Source organism: Phocoena sinus, chromosome 11 (assembly GCF_008692025.1).
Source record: "Phocoena sinus isolate mPhoSin1 chromosome 11, mPhoSin1.pri, whole genome shotgun sequence".
NCBI classification, from domain to species: Eukaryota; Metazoa; Chordata; class Mammalia; order Artiodactyla; family Phocoenidae; genus Phocoena; species Phocoena sinus.
In genome coordinates, this window is record NC_045773.1 from 15,243,928 (window position 1) to 15,260,374 (window position 16,447).

Below are 16,447 nucleotides of genomic sequence, written 5' to 3' on the forward strand. Positions count from 1 at the left end.
CAAAGTGAATCCAGCTATACATATTCATATGTCCACAAATCTCTTCCCTCTTGCATCTCCCTCTGTCCCACCCTCCCTATCCCACCCCTCTAGGTGGTCACAAAGCACCGAGCTGATCTCCCTGTGCTATGCACCTGCTTCCCACTAGCTATCTATTTTATGTTTGGTAGTGTATATATGTCCATGCAACTCTCTTACTTTGTCCCAGCTTCCCCTTCCCCTTCCCCTTCCCCATATCCTCAAGTCCATTCTCTAGTAGGTCTGCGTCTTTATTCCTGTCTTGCCCTAGGTTCTTCATGATGTTTTTTTTTTTTTTTTAGATTCCATATATATGTGTTAACATGCAGTATTGGTTTTTCTCTTTCTGACTTACTTCACTCTGTATGACAGACTCTAGGTCCATCCACCTCACTACAAATAACTCAGTTCAGTTCTTTTTATGGCTGAGTAATATTCCATTATATATATCTGCCACATCTTCTTTATCCAGTCTTCTGTTGATGGACACTTAGGTTGCTTCCATGTCCTGACTATTGTAAATAGAGCTGCAATGAACATTTTGGTACTTTTGGTATGACTCTTTTTGCATTATGGTTTTCTCAGGGTATATGCCCAGTAGTGGGATTGCTGGGTCGTATGGTAGTTCTATTTTTACTTTTTTAAGGAACCTCCATACTGTTCTCCATAGTGGCTGTATCAGTTTACATTCCCACCAACAGTGCAAGAGGGTTCCCTTTTCTCCACACCCTCTCCAGTATTTATTGTTTGTAGATTTTTTGATGATGGCCATTCTGACCGGTGTGACATGATATCTCATTGTAGTTTGGATTTGCATTTCCCTAACCATTAATGATGTTCAGCATTCTTTCATATGTTTGTTGGTAATCTGTATTCTCCTTTGGAGAAACGTCTGTTTAGGTCTTCTGCCCATTTTTGAATTGGGTTGTTTGTTTTTATGAAATTGAGCTGCATGAGCTGCTTGCAAATTTTGGAGATTAATCCTTTGTCAGTTGCTTCATTTGCAAATGTTTTCTCCCATTCTGAGGGTTGTCTTTTCGTCTTGTTTATGGTTTCCTTTGCTGTGCAAAAGCTTTGAAGTTTTATTAGGTCCCATTTGTTTATTTATGTTTTTATTTCCATTTTTCTAGGAGGTGGGTCAAAAAGGATCTTGCTGTGATTTATGTCATGGAGTGTTCTGCCTATGTTTTCCTCTAAGAGTTTGATAGTGTCTGGCCTTATATTTAGGTCTCTGATCCATTTTGAGTCTATTTTTGTGTATGGTGTTGGGGAGTGTTCTAATTTCATTCTTTTACATGTAGCTGTCCAGTTTTCGCAGCACCACTTGTTGAAGAGGCTGTCTTTTCTCCACTATATATTCTTGCCTCCTTTATCAAAGATAAACCCATGCACATATTGTCACCTTATCTCTGGGCTTTCTATCCTGTTCCATTGACCTATATTTCTGTTTTTGTGCCAGTACCATACCGTCTTGATTACTGTAGCCTTGTAGTATAGTCTCAAGTCAGGGAGCCTGATTACTCCAGCTCCATTTTTCTTTCTCAAGACTGCTTTGGCTATTCGGGGTCTTTTGTGTTTCCAAACAAATTGTGAATTTTTTTTGTTCTAGTTCTGTGAAAAATGCCAGTGGTACTTTGATAGGGATTGCATTGAATCTGTAGATTGCTTTGGGTAGTAGAGTCATTTTCACAATGTTGATTCTTCCAATCCAAGAACATGGTGTATCTCTCCATCTATTTGTATCATCTTTAATTTCTTTCATCAGTGTCTTATAATTTTCTGCATTTCTGGTCTTCTGTCTCCTTAGGTAGGTTTATTCCTAGATATTTTATTCTTTTTGTTGCAATGGTAAATGGGAGTGTTTTCTTAATTTCACATTCAGATTTTTCATCGTTAGTGTATAGGGATGCAAGAGATGTCTGTGCATTAATTTTGTATCCTACTACTTTACTAAATTCATTGATTAGCTCTAGTAGTTTTCCGGTAGCATCTTTAGGATTCTCTATGCATAGTATCCTGTCATCTGCAAACAATGACAGCTTTACTCCTTCTTTTCCAATTTGGATTCCTTTTATTTCTTTTTTTTCTCTGATTGCTTTGGCTAAAACTTCCAAAACTATGTTGAATACTAGTGGTGAGAGTGGGCAACCTTGTCTTCTTCCTGATCTTAGTGGAAATGGTTTCACTTTTTCACCATTGAGGACAATGTTGACTGTGGGTTTGTCATATATGGCCTTTATTATGTTGGGGAAAGTTCCCTCTATGCCTACTTTCTGGAGGGTTTTTATCATATATGGGTGTTGAATTTTGTCGAAAGCTTTTTCTGCATCTATTGAGATGATCGTATGGTTTTTCTTCTTCAATCTGTTAATATGGTTTATCACATTGATTGATCTGTGTATATTGAAGAATCCTTGAATTCCTGGGATAAACCCCACTTGATCATGGTGTATGATCCTTTTAATGTGCTGTTGGATTCTGTTTGCTAGTATTTTGTTGAGGATTTTTGCATCTATGTTCATCAGTGATATTGGCCTGTAGTTTTCTTTCTTTGTGACATCTTTGTCTGCTTTTGGGTGATGGTGGCCTCGTAGAATGAGTTTGGGAGTGTTCCTCCCTCTGCTATATTTTGGAAGAGTTTGAGAAGGATAGGTGTTAGCACTTCTCTAAATGTTTTATAGAATTCGCCTGTGAAGCCATCTAGTCCTGGGCTTTTGTTTGTTGGAAGAGTTTTGTTTTTGTTTTTTTTCTTCATTTTGCAGTAAGCGGGCTTCTCACTGTTGTGGCCTCTCCCGTTGCGGAGCACAGGCTCCGGACGTGCAGGCTCAGTGGCCATGGCTCACAGGCCCAGCCACTCCGCGGCATGTGGGATCTTCCCAGACCGGGGCATGAACCCGTGTCCCCTGCATCGGCCGGCGGACTCTCAACCACTGCCCCACCAGGGAAGCCCTGTTGGAAGATTTTTAATCACAGTTTCAATTTCAGTGCTTGTGATTGGTCTGTTCATATTTTCTATTTCTTCCTGCTTCAGTCTTGTAAGGTTGTGCATTTCTAAGAATTTGTCCATTTCTTCCAGGTTGTCCATTTTATTGGCATAGTGTGGCTTGTAGGAATCTCTCATGATCCTTTGTATTTCTGCAGTGTCAGGTGTTACTTCTCCTTTTTCATTTCTACTTCTATTGATTTGAGTCTTCTCCCTTTTTTTCTTGATGAGCCTGCCTAATGGTTTATCAATTTTGTTTATCTTCTCAAAGAACCAGCTTTTACTTTTATTGATCTTTGCTATCGTTTGCTTCATTTCTTTTTCATTTATTTCTGATCTGAATTTTATGATTTCTTTCCTTCTGCTAAATTTGCGTGTTTTTTGTTCTTTTTTCTCTAATTGCTTTAGGTGTAAGGTTAGGTTGTTTATTTGAGATGTTTCTTGTTTCTTAAGGTAGGATTGTATTGCTATGAACTTCCCTCTTAGAACTCCTTTTGCTGCATCCCATAGGTTTTGGGTCGTCGTGTTTTCATTGTCATTTGTTTCTAGGTATTTTTTGATTTCCTCTTTGATTTTTTCAGTGATCTCTTGGTTATTAAGTAGTGTATTATTTAGCCTTAAATGTGTTTGTATTTTTTACAGAATTTTTCCTGTAATTGATATCTAGTCTTATAGTGTTGTGGTCGGAAAAGATACTTGATATGATTTCAATTTTCTTAAATTTACCAAGGCTTGATATGTGACCCAAGATATGATCTATCCTGGAGAATGTTCCATGAGCACTTGAGAAGAATGTGTATTCAGTTGGTTTTGGATAGAATGTCCTATAAATATCAATTAAGTCCATCTTTTTTAATGTATCATTTAAAGCTTGTGTTTCCGTATTTATTTTCATTTTGGATGATCTGTCCTTTGGTGAAAGTGGGGTGTTAAAGTCCCCTACTATGATTGTGTTACTGTTGATTTCCCCTTTTATGGCTGTTAGCTGTTGCCTTATGTATTGAGGTGCTCCCATGTAGGTGCATAAATATTTACAATTGTTATATCTGCTTCTTGGATTGATCCCTTGATCATTATGTAGTGTCCTTCTTTGTCTCTTGTAATAATCTTTGTTTTAAAGTCTATTTTGTCTGATATGGGAATTGCTACTCCCGCTTTTTTTGATTTCCTTTTGCATGGAATATCTTTTTCCATCCCGTCACTTTCAGTCTGTATGTGTCCCTAGGTCTGAAGTGGGTCTCTTGTAGACAGCGTATATATGCGTCCTGTTTTTGTATCCATTCAGTCAGTCTATGTCTTTTGGTTGGAGCATTGAAGCTGTCTACATTTAGGGTAATTATCGATATGTATGTTCCTATTACCATTTTCTTAATTGTTTTGGGTTTGTTATTGTAGGTCTTTTCCTTCTCTTGTGTTTCCTGCCTAGAGAAGTTCCTTTAGCATTTGTTGTAAAGCTGGTTTGGTGGTGCTGAATTCTCTTAGCTCTTGCTTGTCTGTAACAGTTTTAATTTGTCCATCAAATCTGAATGAGATCCTTGCTGGGTCGAGTAATCTTGGTTGTAGGTTTTTCTCCTTCATCACTTTAAATGTGTCCTGCCACTTCCTTCTGCCTTGCAGAGTTTCCGCTGAAAGATCAGCTCTTAACCTTATGGGGATTCCCTTGTGTGATATTTGTTGTTTTTCCTTGCCTGCTTTTAATATTTTTTCTTTGTATTTAATTTTTGATAGTTTGATTAATATGTGTCTTGGCATGTTTCTCCCTGGATTTATCCTGTATGGGTCTCTCTGCACTTCCTGGACTTGATTAACTCTTTCCTTTCCCGTATTAAGTAAGTTTTCTAGTATAATCTCTTCAAATATTTTCTCAGTCCCTTTCTTTTTCCCTTCTTCTCCTTCTGGGACCCCTATAATTCGAATTTTGGTGTGTTTAATGTTTTCCCAGAGGTCTCTGAGACTGTCCTCAATTCTTTTCATTCTTTTTTCTTTTTTCTGCTCTGCAATAGTTATTTCCACTATTTTATCTTCCAGGTCACTTATGTGTTCTTCTGCCTCAGTTATTCTGCTATTGATTCCTTCTAGAGAAGTTTTAATTTCATCTACTGTGTTGTCATCATTGTTTGTTTGCTCTTAAGTTCTTCTGGGTCCTTGTTTAGCGTTTCTTGTATTTCCTCTATTCTATTTCCAAGATTTTGGATCATCTTTACTATCATTATTCTGAATTCTTTTTCAGGTAGACTGCCTATTTCCTCTTCATTTGTTAGGTCTGGTGGGTTTTTACCTTGCTCCTTCATCTGCTGTGTGTTTCTCTATCTTCTCATTTTGCTTAACTTACTGTGTTTGGGGTCTCCTTTTCGCAGGCTGCCGGTTCATAGTTTCTGTTGTTTTTGGTGTCTGTCCCCAGTGGCTAAGTTTGGTTCAGTGGGTTGTGTAGGCTTCCTGGTGGAGGGGACTAGTACCTGTGTTCTGGTGGATGAGGCTGGGTCTTGTCTTTTTGGTGGGCAGGTCCACGTCTGGTGGTGTGTTTTGGGGTGTCTGTGAGCTTATTATGATTTTAGGCAGCCTCTGTGCTAACGGATGGGGTTGTGTTCCTGTCTTGCTATTGTTTGTCAGAGGGTGTCCAGCAGTGTAGCTTGCTGGTCATTGAGTGAAGCTGGGTGTTGGTGTTGAGATGGAGATCTCTGGGAGATTTCCACCGTTTGATATTACGTGGACCTGGGAGGTCTCTTGTGGACCAGTGTCCTGAACTTGACTCTCCCACCTCAGAGGCACAGCCCTGATGCCTGGCTGGAGCACCAAGAGCCTGTCAACCGCACGGGTTTAGATTTATGTTGAGTGACTGGGCACATGAAGTTCAGTTGAAGGATATTTTATCTGTGTGCTGGTGTAAGCTTTAGCGGGTCTATTCTCAGTCCTGTAGACATTTCTGAATCCCAGGGTAAAAGTCACTTACAGTGTTCAGGGAGGGATCCGTGCCACGGTGGCCAGAAAAAGGCCCTGACCTTCAACCCGGCCTCCATCCAGGCTCTCCCACTCCCTCCTGGATGCCATTCCCCGCTCCTCCTCAAACATTTTTATTAGACCTCAGTTTCTTCTTAAATTAAACATGGGGTTGACTAGATCAGGAGTTCCTAAGAAAGGTGAATAAATTGGGCTTCAGCGAATTCTCTAAACCCCTGCTTAAATGGAAAATTGTGCATCTGAGCAGCTTTGGGCATCTGATGACAGCTATTACAGATTTTTCCCAGAAGATAGACATGTGCAAATAGATTCCAGGCTTATATATATGTCAGAATAGTAACTCCCGGACTATGAACTCCAAAAGTTTTCATTGTGACATTCTATCACTATAAAGTGCTCTCTTCATAACAGGCTTACTTGAAAATGACTGCTTTTAAAATTTGAGTTGTATTGCTATTTTTTCCCTTACAGTTGAATAGAAATTGTAGGAAATACAGTGTTCTTAATTATATTTCTAGAGTATATTTTGGGACTTCTTCTACATTTTGATACATACTGCCAAATTGCTCTTTTAAAATGTTTTACCAGTTAGTGTTACCAGGAGTTATCAACAGTTGACCATCTATCTCCCTTGCTAACCCTAAATACTATGATCATTCTTCCTCTTTACCTATCCTGTGGAGACTAATTGTGCTCTTTCTTTAAATTTAAATTTTACTGTTACATTTTTTGCACCCTGTTTGCGTGTCTCAGATTTGAATATGCCACAGCCACAGCCTTGGTTGTAAATATCTCTAACATCACGGCAAAATCTGAGAATGAAAAATGTTACCCTCTGAACAGTTATAGTTTCAGGAAGAAGTACGAACATAGATGCTTTCTCTCTGGAGTAGTGGGCTCTTGTGTAACTCTAGGAAAGTTCGGTGTTGGTATAATATGCATGTTTATTTTACCATGTACACTAGGCATCCCCATTAACTAAAAAACTTTCTAAAGATCTGTGAAGCAGAGGCTTGGAGGATCCTGGGAAGTAGGATAATTTCAAAATGGCTTACAGTAATCTGCTGTAGGCATTTACTTCTGCAGCCGCTGGGAAGATAAAGAAATGGCCGAGAGAGGGGGGTAGAAACTGATTAAAGGTTTTGAAGGATTTAAGAAGTGTTGCTTATTCCAGTGCAAAGAGACTTTCTGCTCGGACTTGGAGAGAGCCAAGAACTGTGAGATTGCTGTGCCACAGAACCAGAACATGCTGAAGCAATTTTCCAACCATTTCATAACTTCTCAGAGTCCCTCAAGCGTAGCTGTTTCATCTGCTTAATTAAAAAAAAAAAATATATATATATATATATATATATATATATATATATATAGGGACTTCCCTGGTGGCACAGTGGTTAAGAATCCACATGCCAATGCAGGGGACATGGGTTCAAGCCCTGGTCTGGGAAGATCCCACATGCTGTGGAGCAGCTAAGCTCACATGCCTAGAGCCTGTGCTCTGCAACAAGAGAAGCCACTGCGATGAGAAGCCCACTCACCGCAACGAAGAGTAGCCCCCGCTTGCCGCAACTGGAGAAAGCCTGTGTGTAGCAACAAAGATCCAACACAGCCAAAAAATAAATAAAACAAATTAATTAAGAAAAAAATAGATATATATATGTATGTACGTATAATTGGAAGTTTTGCAATTTATCCTAGACCAGCATTTCTTGGGGTAAAAAAGAAAACATCTGTCAGCTATCCCAAAACGTTGAAGATTAATATTACTTTGTTGTGGATTTTAGTCCGTAAATCATCAAGGGGATATGCTGTTACTTCTCATTCTGGAAGTTAATTTACTACTTGTGTGAAAAGAATATTCAGAGAACTGATGGAATGTAATTTTGTTCTTTCTAAATTTTTCTTTATTTTAATGGATTGTTTTCCAATATCGGCATTGTTGTAGGTCAGTTGTTCTCTAGGTGCCATCACCTGACCAGCAGGGGAAGCAGCAACATCTGGGAACTTTAAAACACGCAGATTCTTGGGTGCAACCCCAGATCTACAGAACCAGAAATTCGGGATGGAATCCAGCATTCTTGTGCTAACAAGCCCTTCAGTAGTTGCTGAGGGTGCCAAAGTTAACTTTTATGTACTGAAGTGAAAGTTCAACTTGAGTTTGAAGTTAATGTTTTATTTGTATTAGATGTCAGCTCAGATTTCACCTCCTCACTTTTCTTAACAAAATAGTTTGCTTCAAATGGCACTCTTTGACTGCAGAATGATCAACATGATCATAACTACATTTTTTCTGTTAACAGGTTTTTTTGTGGGTTTTTTTGCGGTATGCGGGCCTCTCACTGTTGTGGCCTCTCCCGTTGCGGAGCACAGGCTCCGGACGCGCAGGCTCAGCGGCCATGGCTTACGGGCCCAGCCGCTCCTCAGCATGTGGGATCCTCCCGGACCGGGGCACGAACCCATGTCCCCTGCATCGGCAGGCAGACTCCCAACCACTGTGCCACCTGGGAAGCCCCCAGTTAACACTTTTTAAAAAGTGTTTCATTAATAATGTCATAATGTGTGATTAGCACTTTGCATATGGCTGAGTTATTCACATATTTGAACTCATTTTCATCTTTACAACAGGCTGATGATACACGTTACTATTAATTTAGCTAGGCAGATGTTCAGCAGAAAATATTGTATCTTTGTACCTCTCGTATTTATAAATTACAGATAAAAGGAAGAATTATCAATTTGTTTAGAAATAGATAATAATATAAACAAATTGGAGGTCACTTCTGTTTCTACCAGAAAGGAAAGGATGAAAAAGAACAGATTTTTTTCATGTCCTAAGTATTACAGCACAATTTCATCATATATTGAGTTGAAAAATCCTGATCCCTTAGAAAAGACCTGTATAACTGACAAAACTTGAATTAATGAAGTTCAATAATGACACAACCTAGAAGTGAAAGAGTAAGAGTAAAAATCTCTAAGTAATATATACACAATACATGCTTCAATCTCGAAAACTGCCTTCAAGGAAAAAAACATCTTGACTGTAGAATGCTTTCTACAGGGTATAATATTGTGAAACACTCCCACCTGGTGGTTGACTCTTTTAATTACATTTTTATTAAAATAGCAAAATTATAAGATACTTCTTCTACTCCTTAACTTCATCAAAGAGGCATGTGTTGGTATTTTAAAAATTAATTGTAAAGCATAGCAAATTTTTATATTCTGTGATGAAATGTATTATCGTAGAAGTATTTTCCCTGTGAAATTATAAACATATATTATAAATATGTAATTATCAAAATCATTCTAATATACATTGTGCTACAGTTAACTTCTTTGTATGTAACTTGCTGAAATTTACCTCCCCCCCAAAAAAATGTGTATTGAATCTCATAAGTGCTTTAACTGATTTAATTACTGAGTTACATAGTGGTTTTACAAAACATTAAAAACAACTTCTCCTGAAAGCAGAAGACAGGGCTTGGCATCAGCTTTGAAAAAAAATTGTTTTTCCATGATCAGGCCTGCTGTATGTAGTTTTGTAGTTTTCCTGAGGCACCTGTATATTCTTTTTTAACACTGAGATATAATTGACATATGACATTATATTATTTTCAGATATACAACATCTGACTTGATCTTTATATATATTTTGAAATGATCACCAAAATAAGTGTAATATAGTCTAAATATATGAATACTTATAAAATGCAAAATTCAGGTCAACAGGCTTTTTCTGAAGTATAGTTTTTTTTGAAGTATACTTAGGTAAGTTACAGGTGCACAACATAGTTGTTCACAATGTTTAAAGGTTAAACACCATTTATAGTTATTATAAAACATTGGTTATATTCGCTGTGTTGTATAATATATCCTCGAAGCTTATTTATTTTGTACATAATAGTTTGTACCTCTGAATCCCCTACTCCTATCTTGCCCCTCCTCACTTCCCTTTCCACAAGGTAACCACTAGTATGTTTTCTATAGCTGTGAGTCTGCTTCTTTTTTGGTATATTTACTGATTTGTTTTATTTTATAGATTCCACATATAGGTAATATCATACAGGATTTGTCCTTCTCTGCCTGACTCATTTCACTTAGCATAATGCCCTCCAAGTCCATCCATGTTGCTGCAAATGGCAAAATTTTGTTCTTGTTTTTTCTTGTGTGGTTTTATGGTTGGTTTTTTTTGGCTGAGTAGTATTCCATTGTATATGTATACCACATCTTCTTTATCCATTCATTTCTTGATGAACACTTAGGTTGCTTCCCTATCTTAGCAGTTGTAAATAATGCAGCTACAAACATTGTATGTATCCTTTCGATTTAGTGTTTTTGTTTTTCTCAGCTATGTACCCAGGAGTGGAATTGCTGGGTCATATGGTAGTTCTACTTTTGTTTTCTTTGAGAAACCTCCATACTATTTTCCACAGTGGTTGCACCAATTTACATTCCCAAGAAGAGTTAGGGTTTTCTCTACATCCTCTCCAATGTTTATTATTTGTGTTCTTTTTGATGATAGCCATTCTGACAGGTTTGAGGTGGTTTAGATTTGCATCTCCCTGACGATTAGCGATGTTAAACATCTTTTCATATGCCTGTTGGCCAGAGTATTTCCTCTTTGGAAAAATGTCTATTTAGTTCTTCTGCCCATTTTTTAATTGTTTTTTTTTTTCTTTTATCTTGACTTGTATGACCTGTTTATATATTTTGGATATTAACCCCTTATCGATGATATAATTAGGAAATCTTTTCTCTACTCGGTAGGTGTCTTTTTGTTTTGTCAGTGGTTTCCTTTTCTGTGCAAAAGCTTTTAAGTTTAATTGGGTCCCATTTGTTTCTTTTTGCTTTTATTTCCTGTGCTTTAGGAGACAGATCCAGAGAAAGATCACTGAGATTTATGTTTAAGAGCGTCCTGCCTATGTTTTCCTCTAGGTGCTGTATGATTTCCAGTCGTACTTTAGGTCTTTAATCCATTTTGAGTTTATTTTTGTATACGGTGTGGTCAAATGTTCTAGTTTAATTTTTTACGTGTAGTTGTCTAGTTTTCTCAGCACTACATATTGAAGAGACTGTCTTTTCTCCATTGTATATTCTTGCCTCCTTTGTCATAGATAATTGACTATAAGTGCGTGGGTTTAGTACTGGGCCCTCTATCCTGTTCCATTGATCTGTGTGTCTGTTTTTGTGTCAACTTTGTGGAGTATACTCTGAAGTCAGGGGGTGTGATTCCTCCAGCTCTGTTCTTTCCTGGTATTGTTTTCTATTCAGAGTCTTTTGTGTGTCCATACAAATTTTTAAATGATTTGTTCTAGCTCTGTGAAAAATGCCATTGTTATTTTGATAGGGATTGCTTTGAATCTGTAAAATGCCTTGGGTGGTATCATCATTTTAACAGTATTAATTCTTCCAATCTATAAACACGGTATGTCTTTCCATCTCTTTGTGTCATCTTCAGTTTGTTTCATCAGTGTCTTACAGTTTTTGGAGTACAGGTCTTTTGCCTACTTAGGTAGGTTTATTCCTAGGTATTTTATTCTATTGGATGTGATGTTAAATGAGATTGTTTCCTTAATTTCTCTTTCTGATATTTCATTGTTACTGTATAGAAATACAACAGACTTCTGTATATTAATTTTGTATCCTGCAACTGTAGCAAAATCACTTAGGAACTCTAGTAGTTTTCTGCTGGTATCTTTAGGATTTTATATGTGCAGTATCATGTCATCTGCAAACAGTGAGTTTTACTTCTTCCTTTTCAGTTTGGATTCCTTTTATTTCTTTTTCCTGTCTGATATCTGTGGCTAGAACTTCCAGTACTATGTTGAATAAAACTGGTGAGAAAGAACATCCTTGTCTTGTTCCTGATGTTAGAGGAAATGCTTTCAGCTTTTCACTGTTGAGTATGGTGTTAGATGTGAGTTTGTCATATGTGGCCTTTATTATGGTCAGATGTGTTCCCTGTGTGCCCGCCTTCTGGAGAGTTTTTATCATCAGTGGATGGCCAATTTTATCAAAAGCTTTTCTGCATCTATTGAGATGATCATATGGGTTTTATTTTTCATTTTGTTAACATGGTGTGTATCTCGTCACTTGATTTGTAGATATGGAAAAATCCTTGCAGCCCTGGGATAAACCCCATTCGATCAGAGTGTATGATCCTTTTAATGTGTTGTTGGATTCAGTTTGCTAATGTTTTGTTGAGAATTTTTGCATCTATGTTCATCATTGATATTGGCCTATAATTTTTGTGTGTTATTCTTTTGTCTGGTTTTGGTATTAGGATGATGGTGCCCTCATAGAATGAATTTGTAAGTGTTCCTTCCTCTGCAACTTTCTGGAATAGTTTGAGGAGGATAGGTGTTAGGTCTTCTCTATGACTTTGGTAGAATTCACCTGTGAAGCCACCTGGTCCTGGACTTGTTTGTTGGGAGCTTTTAAATTACTGATTCAATTTCTGTACTGGTAATTGGTCTGTTCATATTTTCCATTTCTTCCTGGCTTAGTCTTGGGAGATTTTACCTTTCTAAGAATTTGTCCATTTCTTCTAGGTCATCTATTTTATTGGCATATAGTTGTTTGTAGTAGTCTCTTATTATCTTTTGTATTTCTGTGGTGTCAGTTGTGAGTTCTTTTCCATTTCTGACTTTATTGATTTGGGCCTTCTCTTTTTTTGTGTGTGTGATGAGTCTGGCTAAAGATTTATCATTTTTTTTTTTACAGGTTTCCTTTATTGATTGTTTGATTGATTGATTGGAGGCATTGTGTCTTCGTTGCTGCATGCAGGCTTTCTCTAGTTGCGGTGAGCAGGGGCTACTCTTCGTTGTGGTGCGCAGGCTTCTCATTGCAGTGGCTTCTCTTGTTGCAGAGCACAGGCTGTAGGCGCACGGGCTTCAGTAGTTGTGGCGCACGGGCTTAGTTGCTCCACGGCATGTAGGATCTTCGTGTACCAGGGCTCAAACCGGTGTCCCCTGCATTGGCAGGCAGATTCTTAACCACCGCGCCACCAGCGAAGTCCCAGATTTATCAATTTTGTTTATCTTTTTAAAGAATCAGCTCTCAGTTTCATTGATCTTTTCTGTCGTTGTTGTTTTCTGTCTCTATTCCATTAATTTTGCTCTGGTCTTTATGGTGTCTTCTACTAACTTTGGGTTTTGTTTGTTCCCCTTGCTCTAGTTCCTTTAGGTGTAAGGTTATGGTGTGTATTTGAAATTTTTCTTGTTTTTCAGATAAGCTTGCATTGGTATGAAGTTCCGTCTTAGAACTGCTTTTGTGTAAGATTTTGGGTTGTTGTGTTTTCATTTGTCTTCAGGTTTTTTTAAATTTCCTCTGTGATTTCTTCAGTGGTCCATTGGTTGTTTAGCCTCCATGTCTGTGTTTTTTGCAGTTTTCTTCCTTGTAGTTGATTTCGAGTCTCATAGTGTTGTGGCTGGAAAAGAGGCTTGCTATGATTTCAGTGTTCTTAAATTTGTAGAGGCTTGTTTTGTGGCCTAGCATGTGATCTGTCCTTGAGAATATTCCACATTCACTGGAAAAGAATGTGTATTCTGCTGCTTTTGGATGGAAGGTCCTATATGTATCTATTAAGTCCACTTGACATAATGAGTCATTTAAGGCCAGTGTTATTGATTTTCTGTCTGGATGATCTGTCCATTGATAGAAGTGAGATGTTAAAAATTCTCTACCATTACTGTGTTACTGGTGTTTTTCCCTTTATGCCCATTAATATTTACCTTATGTATTTAGGTGGTCCTATGTTTTCAGATGGTCCAAGGTAGCTGACTGCAGAACCCCAAGGAGCCCCAAGGCTAGTGCTGGCTCACTCTTGGTGGACAGAGTCAGGGCCCAGAAGACTCCGGTGCAGTTGCCAGCCCAACGGTATGTGAAGCCAGGTCCTGGGGTTAGCGCTGGCCTACTAGTGGGCAGAGCTGTGTCCTGGAGTCTGGTTGCAGGGCGCAGGGGTCCCAGAGCTGGTGTCTAATTGCTGGGAGGGGGGTCAGTTCCTGACACAGTTGGTATGGGGCCTGGGGTGTCTCAAAGCTTGTGCTGGCCCACTAGTAGTGAGGGTCAGGGCCCAGCTGGTCCCAGGGCAGGGTCTGGCCTGCTGGTGGGCACGCTGTGCCACTTGCTGCAGGATTGTGGTTTTCTTATGTCTGCTGTCTGCCCCCTGGTGGTTGAAGCCGGTCCAGAGGCTAAAGCAGGCTTCCTGGAGGGCAGGGTGAGGGCCCAGGGGTTCTGGGGCTGGTGCCTGCCCCCTGGTGGGTAGAGCTGATTCCTGGGCTCCTGGGTGTCCAGAGGCATCTCAGTGAGTCTGAAGGCAGCCTCTCTGCTTATGGGTGGGGCTGTGTTCCTGCCCAGTTATTTGCTTGGCCTGATGTATCCCAGCACTGGTGGCCTATAGGCTATTGGGCCAAGGTAGGGCTGGATCCTGGGGCTAAAATGCTACAGCAAGGGTTCCACGACGGTGCTTGCCAACACCAGTATCCACATGGTAGGAGGAGCTCCCAAGAACGGTTCCCACAGGGTCTCTGTCGCCAGGGTGAGCCGCATCTCTCCCCGAGACTCTCCAGGATCACCAGGTAGGTCTGATCCAGGCTCCTATCCACTTACTGCTTCTGCCCTGGGTTCCGGAGTACAGGAGAATTTGTGCGCACCCTTTAAGAATGAAGTCTCTATTCCCCCAGCCCTCTCGTTCTTCCAGAAGCAAGCCCCACCGGGCTTCGAAGCAAAATGCTCCGGAAGCTTTGCTTCCTGGTCCAGGACCCTTAGGCTGGGAAGCCTGACATGGGGTTCAAATCATTCACTCCTTTGGGAGAACCTGTACAATGTAATTATTCTCCAGTTTGTGGATCGCCCACTCAGGGATATGGCACTTGAGTGTATCACCAGTCTACCCCTCCTACCTGTCTCCTTGAGGTTTGTGGATCGCCCACTCAGGGATATGGCACTTGAGTGTATATCACCAGTCTACCCCTCCTACCTGTCTCCTTGAGGTTTGTACTTCAGTAGAAAGTCTTTTCTGGTAGGTTCCAGTCTTGCATCAAGGGCAATTCTGCGAATATTTGTGATTTTGATGTGCCCTTGGGAGGGTCTTACTACTCTGCCATCTTGTTTGATCTCTCCCAGGTCAGTAGGTTTTAATAAGCAGACTAATTTGGTTTTTCCCTTACCGTTATTTGTTGTTTCCCATTTGGTGTTTAGCTCATTCATTTACCCAACAATTATCTTTTTGAGATCTATTACAGGCTGGGGCCAATTCTGGGTGTCAGAGCAGGGAACAAGATAGGCAAAGTTGCTTTTCTCATGGAGCTTACATTGTAGTAGGAGCAGAGACAAAAAAAAAATGGCATAAGGATATAAATTAATACAGTAATGACTGCTTTGAAGAGAGAAAAAGGAATAAAGTAGCAGCCCGTGACTATTTTAGAGTTGATAGTCAGAAATATCTTGTGTGAAGGAGTGACCTTTAAATGGCCTATGAGCCAGTTTATATAAGATTTGGGAGAACATTTCAGACAGAAAAACAGCAATTGCAAACGTCGTTAGGTAGAAATGAGTTTTCCTGGGCTCTAGAAACACAGAGAAGGTCAGAGTGGCCAAAGCATAGCTCTCTACAGAAAGAGAGTATGAGATATAGCCAGTATGGTAGGCAGGTCACTCAGCTCATATGGTCATGTGGTTAGGAATTTTGGCTAAGTTCACTGAGAAACCATTAATATCGTCTGATTTATACTTTGTAAAGCTCCCTGGGATTGTTTAGGGATTGCAGAGGAGGACAAAAATGAAGCAAGGAAACCAGCCCTAGGGAAAAGATGTCTTTTGCTTGGTTTAGCATGGTAGTAATGGTGGTGAAGAACTATGAAAGGGTTTAAAATATATTTTGGAGTTAGTACTGATAGGAGGTGATGTGAAACAGTGAGAGAAAGAGCGGATCCAGGAATGACTTTCAGGCTTTTGGCCTGAGTCATTCAGTGGATACTGGGGTCATTTTTGAAGACAGAAAACCCGGGGAAAGAACAGTTTAGGGGTGCTCATGGAGATTATTTCATGTTTGTGGACTCGCATTTTTCTCAAATGCATTCATTAGCTGGGATATCTCCTTGTGACTCTCATTCTTTTATTTATTTAACAGATATTTAACAAATGTCCATCAGATGTCATACACTATACTAGACAGTTGATGTTTCCAGTAAAAACAAAGATGCAGCCCCCTACCCTTACAGAACTGCTAAACTAATCAGAGAAATAGACATGGTAATTAAATAGGCATACTATAAAACTGCAACAGGGATTAGTGCAGAAAATGAGAGGTAAGTAATGTTGTGATACGCTAAAATAGCGTGATTTGACCTAGTTATGGAAGTCTTGGGAGGTCTCTCTTAAGAAATGACAGTAAACTTTAAAACAGATCAGTGATCTTGTGAAGAGGAAATAACTGTAAGGGGCTCATGACAGGAAGAAATTGACCAGATACTTGGAGCTGAT